This window comes from Neophocaena asiaeorientalis, unplaced genomic scaffold (genome assembly GCF_003031525.2).
Source record: "Neophocaena asiaeorientalis asiaeorientalis breed wild unplaced genomic scaffold, Neophocaena_asiaeorientalis_V1.1 scaffold1122, whole genome shotgun sequence".
In the NCBI taxonomy this organism is placed as follows: domain Eukaryota; kingdom Metazoa; phylum Chordata; class Mammalia; order Artiodactyla; family Phocoenidae; genus Neophocaena; species Neophocaena asiaeorientalis.
The window spans coordinates 48,608-57,805 of NW_020173715.1; the positions used below are offsets into that span (position 1 = coordinate 48,608).

The 9,198-nt window shown below is 37.8% G+C and overlaps 1 pseudogene; it reads right to left on the reverse strand.

Annotated features, from left to right (window-relative positions):
• Positions 1-752: 752 nt before the first annotated feature.
• Positions 753-3,010, reverse strand: LOC112403264 (olfactory receptor 52K1-like; annotated as a pseudogene).
• Positions 3,011-9,198: the final 6,188 nt, after the last annotated feature.

Below are 9,198 nucleotides of genomic sequence, written 5' to 3' on the forward strand. Positions count from 1 at the left end.
GAAAATTGTCCAGCTATTATTACCTTTTAAATTTGTCAAAGTTTGGACATATAAAAACCAGAATTGCCTTTAATGTCCATATTACTACCAACAATATCTTTGAGGCAATATAGGCTTTTTCTAACATGTATCTCAAATTTTCTAACCTCTACGCCTTTCCCTGTTCCAAATCCACTTATATATTTTAGGTATTTGTTACACCAGCACCTCACTTAGCACTGAGAACCTTTATCCCTGGAAGGTCACAAGCTCTCCAAAATTCTAAGCATTTAGTCAGAGGCTGGACACCACCTGTCAGAGTGACTAAGGAAGGATTCTCATATCAGATGGAATGTTAAGACCTGAGAGAGTACTGAGTGGATAATTAACCAAATTCTCATGGACTCAGGGTAGAAACAAAGATTCTCGGTCTTCTCTTAAGTAATCGAACTTGGAAACATCTTTGTTTTTAGGTCATGTCACCAAGAGGAGAGTTGGTTAAGCCTTTATGAAACCCATATCATTAATGAGGACTCTGTGAAGAAAGAGCAAAGTCAGCCGTTTGAGTCCAAGGACTCAGGCCCTTGAGTCCTCATCAGACTGGAGACCCTTGAGCATTTTGGGACATTATTTAGTTTTTTTCATTTTAGGGCCTAAACAGGAAGGGCCTAAACAAGGAGACTCTGGCAGCCCTCTACTTCTTATTATATCACCATCCCCACTCCAGCAGTCAACATGTCCCTCTCTTTCTCCACCTGTCCCTCACTTTCCATTTACACATCTTTTCTCAGGAATAATCCTAAGACTCGTTCACAAATCTGCTTGGTCTTGACCCCATAGATGATGGGATTGACCATGCGTGTGAAGAGCAGATTGAAATTGGCAAGGAATATGTGCATAGGTGAGGCAGCCCAGCAAGCCACACGGTGCATCACTGAGGAGATGACCACAGGTGTGTAAAAGGCTAAAATGGCACCTATATGGGACATATATGTCCCAAAAACCTTGTAACGGGCCTCCTGAGAGGCAAGCTATAGAACTGCCTGAAGGATGAAGATATAAGACAGGATAATAAAGAGCAGGTCCAATACCACTATGAACATGGCCAGAGCAATGCCATAGATATTGTTGAAGTGAGTGTCCCCACAGGCCAGCCTTACCACATCCATGTGCTCACAGTAGCAGTGGGCAATCACTGGACTTCAGCAGTGGTGGAAGCGTCTGAGCAGAAAGGGGAGTAGAGTCATTAGTGTCACAGCCCGAGTCACAGCAGCCATGCCAATCTTGGTGATAAGTGGTCTAGTAAGGTGTAGTGCAGTGGCTTGCAGATGGCCACGTAGTGATCAAAGGCCCTTGCCAGCAGCACTGCCGACTCTATGACAGTGAAGGAGTGGAGAAAGAACATCTGGACCAGGCAGGCATAGAAGTTGATCTCTCAGTCTCTGAACCAGAATATGGCAAGCATTTTAGGCAGTGCTGAAGAAGGACCAGATCAATGGTTGCCAACATGGCCAGGAAGAGGTACATGGCTTCATGAAGGGCTACATTAACCAGGATAATAAAAAAAAAAGTGTGTAGTTTCCCAGCAGGACCAGAGTCTAGGCAAAGCAGAAGGGAATGGAGATCCAGATCTGCAAGTGCTCCAAACCTGGAATTCCTACCAACAGGAAGGAGCTTGGATGGGTTGAGGTAATATTGGCTCCTGGAAATTCTTCTTGTTGATTTTCTTAGGCTCCTTCACCTTGGGAGAGTATTCAGGGCATATAGGATTAGAGAGATCAAGCTATGACATCCCACCTTGGAGGATTAATTCTTGATCCTGGTCCTAGTCTTTAAATAAAATCAGCTAGTCTTGAAAGATGTGAAGAAACATAATTCAGATTTCCTGCCCACACAGAACTTTGTGTTTTATTGAGTAATATTTTAAATATCAATAGAACTGATACCACACAACAGCTTTCATAAAAGAATGCAGAGAAGGTAGTGTTTTGTGTTCTTAATGATGACAGGATTGTACTGATAAAAGAAGTGAAGTGTATTTAACTTAACTGCTTTAGAAGACATATTTTTACCATACTACCTGCCAAACAAAATTCCCAACCACATAAGTAAATATTCTGTCTTAATCTCTGGCTTGGGTGCCTATATAAATCAAATAAACTGCAACTTCTAGTGCCCCAATTAATCATACAATGTTTATTTTCTCTAGAACTGTGCAATTGGATATGGTTGCCACTGGTCACATGTGTCTATTTCTGTTAATTAAAATTAAATTAAAAATTCAATACCCCAGTCACACAAAGTGCTTTAAGTGTTCAATAGCCACATGTGACTAGTGGCTACCAAATTGTACGTTTCAGATACAGAAAATTTCCGTCCTTGCAGAAAGTTCATTGGAGGGAACTGTTCTGGTATGTATGTTCCAGGTGTTCTCAACACCCAGAAACCTCTAAATACAGCCCTGCCTGCCCCTTACTGAGAAAATCAGGAGCCTCATCTTTTGTCTCTCCTTCATCTAAATTCATGGTAACCTCTCTATTCATGGAGCTCTACCTCCACCCATCTTCTAGCACCTTCTTTTTCATCAAGAAGAACTCTCATATTTAGCAAGACTGACCTCTTAATTCCACGCAAAATATGCTTATTCTTAACAATCTTTAATCTCCCCACCCCGCCACTCATTTTTCTCCTTTCTTCTTTTAAATTACTAAACACTGAAGTTGCCCTTGCCCTGTTTTTATCCAGGTACTCTTCTCTACTTTTACAGGATCAACTTAATGAAGCTCTTCTGAGTATTAAATGAAATAATGTATTCAAACACCAAGGTCCATGATCAAAATAAGCACTAAAAAATTTATTAGTCTCTTTTCTCAATAGGAGAAAATTGAGTTTGGAAAATTAAGTAATATCTCTAAAATACCATAACTAGTAGTATCAAGCAGACAATTTTGTGTTTTAGGACTTTCCAAATCCAGTGTCCTAAAAATTGTGCCTTACTGTTTTCACCTAAACACCCAGAGGCAACATACATCAGGATATCCAGATTGGAAATAGACTAACTTATTTCCATGTGGTATGGGAAATTTTTAGAATCTGAGTTCTTGGCTCAAGTCATGACCACCACTTACTCTAGATGCATGACCTTGTATAATACAAATCTATCTCTGTAAATAGTGAATTACATTGCCCTACCTTTATCTGAGAGTTGTAGGGAGAGTAAGTTCAATTACGTATAAAATCTTTGTATAATTATTTACTGTTTATACAGCCTTAATTTTCATTTATGTTACTATATCTTAATAGAATTCTGATGTTTTTTTAAAAAGTCATTGTTGATTAATACCTACATAATCCTTCCTTCCATGATCTTATATCCTCCTCCAAATTTCTGCTCCTCTTCACATCAAAATATCAAGAAGTACTTCTGTATTCAGTCAACTCTCTCAAATCTCATTTGGAAATGATACATTGCAAATTGTACTGAAATTGCTCTCACTGGGGTCAGAAATGACCTTCATATGGTGGTACCATGGGCACTTACCTGCATTCATTTACCTCTACTTTATAGCAGATTTTATTTGAATTGACCACTGTCCTCTTAAAATACTTTCTTAGCTCCCATATTATATCCACTCCTCACCTCCCTGACTTCTCTTTTTAGTTTCCTACTTCTGACCTTCCTCTAAATGTGCAATTTGTTCAGGTATTAAGCTTGAACTCTGTTCAATTTTTTTTAAACACCTTTATTGGAGTATAATTGCTTTAAAATTGTGTGTTAGTTTCTGCTATATAACAAAGTGAATAAGCTATACATACACATTTAACCCCATTTCTCATCCCTCTTGTATCTCCCTCACACCCTCCCTATCCCACCCCTCTGGATGGACACAAAGCACCAAGCTGATCTCCCTGTGCCATGCAACTGCTTCTCACTAGCTATCTATTTTACGTTTGGTAGTGTATATATATGTTCATGCCACTCTCTCACTTCGTCCCAGCTTACCCTTACACCAGTGTGAGGTGATAGCTCATTGTAGTTTTGACTTGCATTTCTCTAATTATTAGGGATGTTGAGCATCATTACATGTGTTTGCTGGCAATCTGTATATCTTCTTTGGAGAAATATCTATTTAGCTCTTCTGCCCATTTCTGGATTGGGTTGTTTGTTTTTTAATATTGAGCTGCTTGTATATTTTGGAGATTAATCCTTTGTCAGTTGCTTCATTTGCAAATATTTTCTCCCATTTTTTAAAATGATATTTTAAACATTTTATCATGAAGGCACTTATTTTTATACAGCAGGTTCTTATTAGTTATCCATTTTATACATATTACTGTACATACGTCAATCCCAATCGCCCAATTCATCAGACCACCATCCCCACTTCCCTTCACTTTCCCCTTTGTTGTCCATACATTTGTTCTCTACATCTGTGTCTCAGTTTCTGCCATGCAAACCAGTTCATCTGTACTCTTTTTCTAGGTTCCACATATATGCGTTGATGTACGATATTTGTTTTTCCCTTTCTGACTTACTTCACTCTCTATGACAGTCTCTGGATCCATCCACGTCTCAACAAATGACCCAATTTCGTTCCTTTTAATGACTGAGTAATATTCCATTGTATATATGTACCACATCTTCTTTATCCATTCATCTGTCGATGGGCATTTAGGTTGCTTCCATGACCTGGCTATTGTAAATAGTGCTGCAGTGAACATTGGGGTGCATGTGTCTTTTTGAATTATGGTTTTCTCTGGGTATATGCCCAGTAGTGGGATTGCTAGATCATATGGTAATTCCATTTTCAGTTTTTTAAGGAAGCTCCATACTGTTCTCCATAGTGGCTGTATCAATTTACATTCCTACCAACAGTGCAAGAGGGTTCCCTTTCCTCCACACCCTCTCCAGCATTTGTTGTTTGTAGATTTTCTGATGCTGCCCATTCTCACTGGTGTGAGGTGATACTTAATTGTAGTTTTGATTTGCATTTCTCTAATAATTAGTGATTTTGAGCATCCTTTCATGTGTTTGTTGGCAACCTGTATATCTTCTTTGGAGAAATGTCTATTTAGCTCTTCTGCCCATTTTTAGATTGGGTGGTTGTTTTTTAATATTGAGGTGCATGAGCTGCTTGTATACTTTGGAGATAAATACTTTGTCAGTTGTTTCATATGCAAATATTTTCTCCCATTCTGAGGGTTGTCTTTTTGTCTTATTTAGAGTTTCCTTTGCTGTGTAAAAGCTTTTAAATTTCATTAGGTCCCATTTGTATACTTTTGTTTTTATTTCCATTTCTCTATGAGGTGGGTCAAAAAGGATCTTGCTGCGATTTATGTCATGGAGTGTTCTGCCTATGTTTTCCTCTAAGAGTTCGATAGTGTCTGGCCTTACATTTAGGTGTTTAATGCATTTTGAGTTTACTTTTGTGTATAGTGTTAGGAAGTGTTCTAATTTCATTCTTTTACATGTACCTGTCCAGTTTTCCCAGCACCGCTTATTGAAGAAGCTGTCTTTTCTCCATTGTATATTCTTGCCTCATTTATCAAAGATAAGGTGACCATATGTGCACAGGTTTATATCTGGGATTTCTATTGATCTGTTTTTCTGTTTTTGTGCCAGTACCATACTATCTTGATTACTGTTGCTTTGTAGTGTAGTCTGAAGTCAGGGAACCTGATTCCTCCAGCTCCATTTTTCTTTTTTTTTAACATCTTTATTGGAGTATTGCCTTACAATGCTGTGTTAGTTTCTGCATTATAACAAAGTGAATCAGTTATACATACACATATATTCCCGTATCTCTTCCCTCTTGCGTCTCACTCCCACCCACCCTCCCTATCCCACCCCTCTAGGTGGTCATAGAGCACCAAGCTGATGTCACTGTGCTATGCGGCTGCTTCCCACTAGATATCTATTTTACGTTTGGTAGTGTATATATGTCCATGACACTCTCACTTTGGCACAGCTTCCCCTTCCCCTTCCCCATATCCTCAAGTCCATTCTCTAGTAGGTCTGTGTCTTTATTCCCGTCTTACCCCTAGGTTTTCATAATGTTTTTTTTCTTAAATTCCATGTATATGTGTTAGCATATGGAATTTGTTTTTCTCTTTCTGACTTACTTCACTCTGTATGACAGACTCTAGGTCCATCCATCTCACTACAAATAACTCAATTTTGTTTCTTTTTATGACTGAGTAATATTCCATTGTATATATGTGCCATATCTTCTTTATGCATTGATCCAATAATGGACACTTAGGTTGCTTCCATCTCCTGGCTATTGTAAACAGAGCTACAATGAACATTTTGGTACATGACTCTTTTTGAATTATGGTTTTCTCAGAAAGATAAGGTGACCATATGTGCGTGGGTTTATCTCTGGGCTTTCTATCCTGTTTCACTGATCTATATTTGTTTTTGTGCCAATACTGTCTTGATTACTGTAGCTTTGTAGTATAGATGGAAGTCAGGGAGCCTGATTCCTCCAGCTCCGTATTTCTTTCTCAAGATTGCTTTGGCTCTTCAGGGTCTTTTGTGTTTCCATACAAATTGTGAATTTTTTTGTTCTAGTTCTGTGAAAAATGCCATTGGTAGTTTGGTAGGGATTGCATTGAATCTGTAGATTGCTTTGGGTAGTAGAGGCATTTTCACAATGTTGATTCTTCCAATCCAAGAACATGGTATAGCTTTCCATCTGTTTGTATTATCTTTAATTTCTTTCATCACTGTCTTCTAGTTTTCTGCATAGAGGTATTTTGTCTACTTAGGTAAGTTTATTTCTAGGTATTTTATTCCTTTTATTGCAATGGTAAATGGGAGTGTTTCCCAAATTTTTTTTCAGATTTTTCACCATTAGTGTATAGGAATGCAAGAGATTTCTGTGCATTAATTTTGTATCCCGTTCCTTTACCAAATTCATTGATTAGCCCTAGTAGTTTTCTGGTAGTGTCTTTAGGATTCTCTCTATATAGTATCATGTCATCTGCAAACAGTGACAGCTTTACTTCTTCTTTTCCGATTTGGATTCCTTTTATTTCTTTTTCTTCTCTGATTGCTGTGGCTATAACTTCCAAAACTATGTTGAATAGTAATGGTGAGAGTGGGCAACCTTGTCTTGTTCCTGATCTTAGTGGAAATGGTTTCAGTTCTTCACCATTGAGAATGATACTGGCTATGGTTTTGTCATATATAGCCTTTATTATGCTGAGATAATTTCCCTCTATGCCTACTTTCTGGAGAGTTTTTATCATAAATGGGTGTTGAATTTTGTAGAAAGCTTTTACTGCATCTATTAAGATGATCATATGGTTTTTATCCTTCAGTTTGTTAATATGGTGTATCACATTGATTTATTTGTTTATACTGAAGAATCCTTGGGATAAACCCCACTTGATCATGGTGTATGATCCTTTTAATGTGCTGTTGGATTCCGTTTGCTAGTATTTTGTTGAGGACCTTTGCACTTATGTTCATCAGTGATTTTGGCCTGTAGTTTTCTTTCTTTGTGACATCTTTTTCTGGTTTTGGCATCAGTGTGATTGTGGCCTCATAGAATGAGTTTGGGAGTGTTCCCCCCTCTGCTATATTTGGAAGAGTTTGAGAAGGATAGGTGTTGACTCTTCTCTAGAATTCACCTGTGAATCTGTCTGGTCCTGGGTTTTTGTTTGTTGGAAGATTTTTAATCACAGTTTCAATTTCAGTGCTTGTGATTGGTCTGGTTATATTTTCTATTTCTTCCTGGTTCCCTCTCGTAAGGTTGTGTTTTTCTAAGAATTTATCAATTTCTTCCAGGATGTCAATTTTATTGGCATATAGTTGCTTATAGTAATCTCTCATGATCTTTTGTATTTCTGCAGTGTCAGTTGTTACTTCTCCTTTTTCATTTTTAATTCTATTGATTTGAGTCTTCTCCCTTTTTTCTTGATGAGTCTGGCTAATGGTTTATCAATTTTGTTTATCTTCTCAAAGAACCAGCTTTTAGTTTTATTGATCTTTGCTATCATTTCCTTTTTTTCTTTTTCAGTTATTTCTGATCTAATCATTATGATTTCTTTCCTTCTGCTAACTTTGGGTTTTTTTTGTTCTTCTTTCTTTAATTGCTTTAGGTGTAAGGATAGGTTGTTTATTTGAGATGTTTCTTGTTTCCTGAGGTAGGATTATATTGCTATAAACTTCCCTCTCAGAACTGCTTTTGCTGCATCCCATAGGATTTGGATCATTGTGTTTTCATTGTCTTTTGTCTCTAGGTTTTTTTTGTGTGTGTGTGTATTTAATGTGCTGTTGGATTCCGTTTGCTAGTATTTTGTTGAGGACCTTTGCACTTATGTTCATCAGTGATTTTGGCCTGTAGTTTTCTTTCTTTGTGACATCTTTTTCTGGTTTTGGCATCAGTGTGATTGTGGCCTCATAGAATGAGTTTGGGAGTGTTCCCCCCTCTGCTATATTTGGAAGAGTTTGAGAAGGATAGGTGTTGACTCTTCTCTAGAATTCACCTGTGAATCTGTCTGGTCCTGGGTTTTTGTTTGTTGGAAGATTTTTAATCACAGTTTCAATTTCAGTGCTTGTGATTGGTCTGGTTATATTTTCTATTTCTTCCTGGTTCCCTCTCGTAAGGTTGTGTTTTTCTAAGAATTTATCAATTTCTTCCAGGATGTCAATTTTATTGGCATATAGTTGCTTATAGTAATCTCTCATGATCTTTTGTATTTCTGCAGTGTCAGTTGTTACTTCTCCTTTTTCATTTTTAATTCTATTGATTTGAGTCTTCTCCCTTTTTTCTTGATGAGTCTGGCTAATGGTTTATCAATTTTGTTTATCCTCTCAAAGAACCAGCTTTTAGTTTTATTGATCTTTGGTATCATTTCCTTTTTTTCTTTTTCAGTTATTTCTGATCTAATCATTATGATTTCTTTCCTTCTGCTAACTTTGGGTTTTTTTTGTTCTTCTTTCTTTAATTGCTTTAGGTGTAAGGATAGGTTGTTTATTTGAGATGTTTCTTGTTTCCTGAGGTAGGATTATATTGCTATAAACTTCCCTCTCAGAACTGCTTTTGCTGCATCCCATAGGATTTGGATCATTGTGTTTTCATTGTCTTTTGTCTCTAGGTTTTTTTTGTGTGTGTGTGTGGTACTCGGGCCCCTCAGTGCCGCGGCCCCCCCCCCACTGCAGAGCACAGGCTCTGGCCGCACAGGCCCAGTGGCCAACGGCCCACGGGC